Genomic DNA, 8,077 nt, shown 5'->3' with positions numbered 1-8,077 from the left:
GCAGCAGCAGCAGTGGTCGAGTGACATGCTGCAAAAATGTAAACTGATAGCCAAAACGACGTCTGAGCCGCATTAAGCCTGACAGTGCCTCTCAAACTGTTCAAGTGGCAGCAGGTTGTTGTCGTTGTCTTTGTAGTTGCTGTTGATGTTGCTGTTGTTTGTGCTTTCGGCGGGATTTGTTGACTGCGGTAGGTTGCTGGGCTGTTGGGTTGTTTAGCTTGGGCTTTTGCGTACAACGAAGCGTGTGATGTCAGTGCGTGCTTAAGTGGCTTTTGGGGTTTTGGACAGCCATGAAACTTATGCGCACCAATGGGTTAGAGCGACTGTTGGGTCTTGGGAAACAGTGAAAGGTTGGCGTCACAAAAGCTGCAAGTTTTGGCAGCAATGAGAACAATATACAAGTATATATATGTATAAAGGTGTTGCTTCTAAGTGCAATTCCCTTTCTTTATGCGCTGCTTAACCCATTAACGTCATATATAGCTATAATATGTATACATGTGTGTGTATTGCAGGTTTCTTTTCCCTCAAGATAACGCCTGAAAACATATTAAAAAGTATTTTTCAAAGTCAATTTTAAAACAAAGTATTGCAAATTTATTTATCTTGTATATATTTCTGAACATAATTAAATAGATTTCTTATTTTAAATTGGAATTAAATGATTGAATATTTGAAATAGTTTATAATTTCACTAAAGGCGAAGCGATGCCTTCGTGGGCCTGTGTTCGAATTATTTCATCAAATTGTGGGTTTAAAATTTAAGAAGAATTTTAGGTAACTTTTTGGTGACAAGGTAAAAGAAGGACAGAACAAAATTGCCGTGCCAGTTCTTTAATAAAATTTCTATGTCTCCACACATTTATTGGCGACCATGAATGCGCTTTCTGAATAACTTTCCTTTATCTGTACAGAATGGTTTAGGTTGCTGACCATCGCAGTAATCTAAATCAAAATTATCTACCTATAGGTTTTTTCTGCTCATTAAGCTGCAATGCAATAACTGCATGGATCAGTTCCATAACCCCTGATTTGCTCATTATGTTGGGTTTTATCGCTCAAATGCTTAGTGCATAATAAATTCAAATGCTGCTAACAGTTTGCTATCAATAGTCCGGTCAGATTCAGTCGAGGGCGCAATCGCAACAAAAACAACTATCAACAACAGATACAATGAGAGGAGCAACAACAGCAACAACAGCAAATGCAATTACAAATAATATGCAACTTGGTCGTTTATCTTTATCTTATTTATGAAAACGACAACAAACCGACAAATGCAATTTATGTGTTTGTGCTGCGCCAATGCCATGCAAAAGGGCGAACGAACCGCACCACACCGCACCACACCGCACCACTCTGCACCACACCGCACCGCACCATATCCATATCAGCAGCTGCCCGGAACGAAAACCAATGTACAAGTATAGGATCAACAGCAGCAGAAGCAGCAACAGCAACAGCAGTAAGAGCAGCAAATAATGCAGCATAATGGACGTTGGGGAGCTGGACGATGACGACTACGACTACGTAGATGACGACGACGCTCCCTAAAACAAAGCAAAACAAAACAAAGCCAAGCAAAGCGAACTAGGAAGAGTGGCAACAATTGTCGGGCATTAGAAAAGACAAAAATAAGAAGAAGAAATATTTCAACAACAAAAAATGTGAGGCGATTTGTTGAAAGTGTTTGGCGCACAATGGGCAATAATAGAATAAACTAAAGTACAAGTAATGGTGAATAAAAATGTAAACATTTAATTTAAGAATAACATTTGTTCTAGTTTTTTATTTTTATTTTGTTAGGCATTTATAATTTATCAACTAAACTGCTCCGTTCCTCTTAGAAAGTATTCAAGTGCTTTGTCGTCTGGTTTTTTTTTAAGGAACTTTTATTGGTATCCAAAGAGAATTGTAATGTATAATGAGAAAAAAATATTTTAAGAAGGAAATCATTTTTGAAATTTAATAAACAAGATTACGGTCCTTTTATCCGGATACTCTCTTCCGCGGACACTTTTTCTAAAACAATCGATCGGTGTATAAAGTATTTAAGTATCCCTTTAAGCGGACACTCCCCTTGAGCGGACCTAAATTGGCCGACCGTGAGTGTCCGACTTTTAAGAAAGTAAGGGTGGTGTTATCGATTGTTACGATTTTTTTTTTAAAGAAGCCATTAATTCTACCGATTGCTTAAATAAAAAAAAATTAATCTGCCCAGCCTTGTAGAACAGTCTCCCTGATGGGGCATAAGTTGCTAGAAACGTTTTCAGATATTCATGCCTTCAGTATTTAATCAAAATTTAATTAAAGAGTGCTCCATTCGGCTTTTCTTTACTTCATTGGGCGGTTTATGAATATGTTCGATTTGACTTTTGAATCGATTTGGTCGTGTAGAACTTTAAAACAAACGCTTTTATTTCTCCGATTCGGAAAGGTAGCAACTGCCACCAAACAACATAAACAATTTTCTGAAAATTATGGGAATCAGTAAAGCTGCAAATATTTGTCACGTGATAATTGAGCAATTTCTCAGGTCAAACAAAGTGTCACAGAAAGAGGGAAGGAATGAACTTCTGCAACAATTACTATTTTCATATATTCTTAGACAAATAATAATGCAGAGGTTATTCCTATAATATTTTCACTTACAAGTCCTGCATTTTTCCTTCATAAAGAAGAGATGTGAATTGTTGCGATAAAAACAATCGATTGTGGTAAAAAATCATCGATGAGAGCGCAGCCTACCAGTAGGTTAAATGACTAATATGGGAGATGACTAGAAGTCTATGGATATTGTGTGGTTTATTGCAAGAATTTTTAAAGTTAACTTGACATGAAACTTATCTTGATATGAGAAAGTGTTCGTTCCTAAAATATGTAATTGTTTGTTCTGTTCTCTTTGCGAAATACAAAGTTCCAATGCATCAAAATATTCCAACTTTTGTTCTAAAAAACAGCGCTCTTTCGTAATATCAGATTTTCCGCTTAATCTAAAATTTGCTTCACAAAGAGCTAATGCTGTTAGTTGCGGCAATTGGCACTTCTATGAAATTTTAAAGTTAAAAATGTAGACAAAATATAGAAATGGGTTACATGTTAAGAAATACATTTCATTACTTAATTTGTATCGGTTATTTGCAATTCCGTTTCCATGGTGCGCAATTTCGAGTGGCAGGGTCAGCGCAGTGCATCATCGAGTGGCATTGGGGTCTGACTCTGTGTGGATTTTTTTTTTGTTTTTTTTTTTTTTGTCTTGCTGAGTGCAAGTGTGGCGGTAGTTTGTACAGATATTGGGGTTGGGCAGAGATTGGTTGAGGAGAGCATTAGAAGCAGAGAAATGCAGTGCAATGGCAGCTTATAGCGCTTTCAGTTGACCATGCAGGACATTCCCTTGGTGCCCATGATGCGAACCTGGAAGTAGGAAGTGGTACGCTGTGGGCCTTTTAGAGCAGCAAACGGCGCAGCAAACGGCGCAACAAACGATCGAACGCACGCAAAAAATCAACAAAAATAAATCGCACTTTATGGCCGGCCCAAGTACAGGCATATGGCCAAGAGCGAACTGTAACTTGCCACAAATATTGCGTTTAATAAGCGCACACAGACAAGCAGAAGTCGCTGAGGCACAAAGACAAATGCCAGCCAGTTGAAACAAAAGCCAGGCCGGGGCAACCTGTTGCCAAGTGCAGGGCTGTGCAACTGCAACTACTACTTCTATTGATAGTCAATGACATTTGGACGTGGTTTGTTGTAGGGCTGGGGCTGGTGCTGGGGCTGTTGCCAATGTTGGGTCTTGGCTATAAAAAACGCCAAAGCTTCTTCTTTGTTGCAGTTGCTGCTGCTGCTGCTTCTGCTTCTGCTGGTGCTGCTGCTGAGCCGTGTGGCATGCAACCGGCTGCCGTGACTGCCATTGAAATCCTATAAAAATGTTATCTTAATGGCTTTTATGTTAGCGAAAGCCATTAAAACAACAAAGCCAAAGGAGGGCCATGCAACAGGCCAACCTGGCAGCTGGCAAACGGCATTTGCAGCAACAAACTCACAAAAAAGCGTCGCCTGCTGCCTTGTTGCACTTATTTTTTTGTATTTCCTTTTTTTTTTTGCTAACCACTGCGTACTGCAAATAAAGTAGAGTTTATACTCAATTGTACGATTGATCAGCTAACAGGCATTGGTCATGGGCCGAGCCTGGCCGGACCGGGCAGGGCAAGGCTGTGCCATGGGCGCGAGCAAATGGCTGCGAAGGGCTTTCGATGATGACGATTAGTAGCGCGCACACACACACACACACACACACACACACACACACACACACACACACACACACACACAGAAGTATCTGATAAATGGCCAAATAAAAGTGCTAAAATAGCTGAAAAATATTTTCAGTTTCTGCTAAAATATCGTGCAGAAAAATCGGCAAGAAAGTATAAGTAGTGTTGCAAAGATGCCAGCTTAGGGATTATCAGGAATGGCAATGTAATTGCAAATATTGGTAATAGTTTTATTAAGAAAACTGCTTTTTCTATATTATAGAATATCCATTGGTCTTTCATGATTAAAATGTAAAAAAAAAACAGAAAGATTTCAATTAAATACATTTAAAAAGCGCATAAATTAAACAAATAAATTCACTTTCCTAATTAAAAAGAAAATAAATAAATAATACTTCTCATTTCAATTAAACTCTTTAATATTTAAAACTTTACACTGAAAGAAAAATGCTTAAAGAAAGAAATTCTCTTACTAAACTCTTACTAAATTGATCATAAAATTACGAAATGAATTAATGTTGTCAAACATTGTTTAATTATATTCTATAAATAATAAAATATTAGTCAAAACAAAAGATCGAGCAATCCCGATAGAAAAATATCATGTACCCACAAAAAAAAAAAAAAAAAAAAAAAATTAAAAACAGTGTATTAATTTACAAAAAATTAATAATTAAATAAAATAAAAAATATTTAAGTTGATATAATAGTTGCGTGTTTTAATTAAATGGTAAATAAACTCGGGATTATTAGTGAAAAACAAAAGAAAAAGCCACACAAAAATTTAATTGCGTCGAAAAAAAAACTCAAACTCGTATTTTCTCGGTCTTAGGAAAATCTAGATACCAAGCTTGGTTATTCTAGCTCTTATACTTTCTGAGATCCTTGCGTTCATACGGACGGACGTATTGAACAATAATAAGTTTACTTTGTGGGGTCTGCCAGCGTCCATCTGTGCACTAAACTATTACATTTAGGGCATTAAAAATCACATTCGATCTGCAAACATATGTGCGGATGTATCAGCCTCGTATCAGTTACAGGGTACGCAGGTTACTTTTGTCGAAGTCAATTGAATAGGCCCAGAAATAAATACATAGGAAATATTTCTTCACAACAATTCTGCTGATTATGGTAAATTTTCCATGCATTTCTAAATCCAATTTAGAGGCTTGTTGCTCTGCGTATGGATAAGAAAAATATACTGATCTCATTATATTTCAAGATATTTCACCAAAAGCGGTGCACTATATATGTACGCTCGGTACAAAGATCACCCTTAGTTAGAGAGTGTTGAACCACACAAATAGAAATAGATTAATATTATTTAAAAGTTAATTTTAACATATTTTGGTTTTTAATCTTCTATATTCTGTGATATAATAATAATCGGAAAAACATACTATTTTTGGTTGTGTTTTTAATATAATTATTATTGCACTTGAAATTCCATAATCTATACAATTCAATTTATGTATCTCTGTAATGCTTTCTTCTCGCATGCTGGCATTATATTATATCCCGTAGTAAAAGTACTAAATAAAGTAACATTTTTACACATTAAACTCTCCATGCAAATAAATCGACGTTTCTCCTGACAGTCGCCGAAGTCAATATGAACAGAAGGATTTTTTTTTTTCTTTAAAAAGCCACACTTCTTGTTTTCGATGACGGCGATTTGAGAAAATTTTGGCACGTACCTTATGGACTCAAAATTAGATATGTAGTGGAGCCCTGGTCCTTGTAGTCGGTTAAGGCCGAACCAAAATTCATCTTCCTCTTTTGGTTGCACGTTCATTAAAAGCGCTTCAAGAATATAGAAGTGGTCCTTTGTATCAAAATCGGCTAAGCAGAGCTGATTCTTGAGACATATACCCAAAGCTGTATCCCAGGTCTCCTGTTCGAAAAAATTCCAATATATGTTGAATCAGGATAGTTTATAATAAGTCACAGGAGTTCTTGTCAAACAAATGAATCGCGATATTTTCGAAGCAGGCAGGAGAAAGGTTTTGTTAATACTATATATGTATATGTATAGTACTTACCGCTGCATTGCTAATCCAGTGGCAAGTATTTCTGGTTTGGAGGAGGCCAATTTTTGAAACTATGATGATGAGACAAATTAAAGACCTCAAATGGGAGGTTCGTTGCTGCAGTATTAGCTCCATTTTGCTATGAGCCCCAAATGGCCAATGTAACAGATTAAATACTGACAAAAACCATGTAAATGAAACGAAACAAATTCGCCACACAAACAAATCCATTTAAAGAGCAAGAGAGCATGTTTGCGTCGAACAAGCTCGACACTGATATACCCTGTATCCAAAAAAAAAACTTCCGATTCTATTGTATGACTTATAATGCATCTCTGGGATCTAGATGAGACGTACGGAGAAACGCACAGATTGGCAGACACACAGACAAACATGGCCATCTTTTCTCTCTGAATGCCAAGTTTGGTTATCCTAGCTATTGTACTTACTGAGATCGTTGCGCTCAGACAGACAGACGGACGGACAGCTATTTCGTCTTGTCTTGTCATCCTGATCAATAATATATATACTTTGTGGGGTCTGTCACGCTTCCTACTATGTGTGTCATACGTTCTCACTAAACATGCATACCCCTTTACCCTTTGGGTTTAGGGCAGGGTATAATAAAATATTAAAATTAAACATACATAAATTCTTTAAATTAGAAACGTAATGTTAACAACATAAACATTTTAAAAATTAGCTACAGTAAAAAATAAAAACAGAAATAATATTAAAAAATAAACAATAAATTAAATATGAAAATCAAATAATATTAAATCTAAAAAATGTGGACATAAATATTCTAAAAATAGGTTCTTACAAGATCAATATTTAAAAAGAAAAAAAAAATTAAGAGTTCAATGAGTCTGCATACAGAAATGGATAAAATTGTTGATTAGGAATGGAGGAGCAATGGAAATGTATTTTAAAAATATTAATATATTATATCGGTGTACGGACGATATTAGATTTTACTTTTACTTAATCTAAACAGTTCCTGAAGCAATTTGGTAAATCCATCCACAATATTAAATCATAAAGTTTTAAAAGTTAAAATACAGTTCCTCTCATAATGGTTGTTATTTTTGGCCAACTCATCATGCTCTCAATAACTAACTACTCATTCAACTGCGTATTTGGCAGGCAAATGATTTGACTTTCGCTTTTCATTTTGTTCAGTTTTTTTTAACTTCGATTTTTTGCTCACGCATAAACCGCTTTGGCTTGTTGTTCAAATGCCGACATCGTCTTATGCCATGCGTCACAATCAATTAAGTCACATGCCGGCGAATTGACTTTAAGTTTCAGTTTTTCAATTTCTGTTGAGGTTGTTGTAGTCGCTGTTGTTGTTGTTGTTGTTGTGCAGAGCGGTGCGGGAGTTGGCCAAAAGCAAGATTTGTTAGCTTGTTGCTTTATTTGATGGCCCACCAAATATAACAGACTCTGACAGCGCGGCGCATAACTTTTCGATTTGTTATAATCTATGCCCATATGTTGTAGAAGAAACATCAAAAATTACAACAACAACAACAACAAGAATATGCACATTTAATAAATATAGTAGTTGTAGTTGTCGGCTTAAATAAATGTACAATTAATTGCTTAATTTAGTGGAAAAAGTTAGACATATTTTTTCTTGTTGCCAAATATTTGCGATTTAGGATTTCTGCATAACTCCTGGGAATGGAGACCGAGACCGCCCGCAGCTGTAGAGCTGGCCAAGTGTTCGGCACGACAGTTTTATAACGTCGTTATTAATAAGAA

At 36.2% G+C, this 8,077-nt stretch overlaps 1 long non-coding RNA gene across 1 annotated transcript; it reads right to left on the bottom strand.

Moving 5' to 3' along the window:
- Positions 1–5,917: 5,917 nt before the first annotated feature.
- Positions 5,918–6,408, bottom strand: LOC115633109. Its single transcript, XR_003996321.1, has 2 exons — positions 6,323–6,408; positions 5,918–6,174 (listed from the first exon to the last, which is right to left on the bottom strand). It is a non-coding gene; the product is annotated as an uncharacterized LOC115633109 (long non-coding RNA).
- Between the last annotated feature and the right edge of the window lie 1,669 nt (positions 6,409–8,077).

The sequence above is a fragment of the Scaptodrosophila lebanonensis genome, unplaced genomic scaffold (assembly GCF_003285725.1).
Source record: "Scaptodrosophila lebanonensis strain 11010-0011.00,11010-0021.00 unplaced genomic scaffold, SlebRS2 tig00001415-arrow-pilon, whole genome shotgun sequence".
Lineage (NCBI taxonomy): Eukaryota > Metazoa > Arthropoda > Insecta > Diptera > Drosophilidae > Scaptodrosophila > Scaptodrosophila lebanonensis.
Note: the sequence above shows the minus strand (reverse complement) of the source record. Positions and strands in the feature narration are given on the sequence as shown.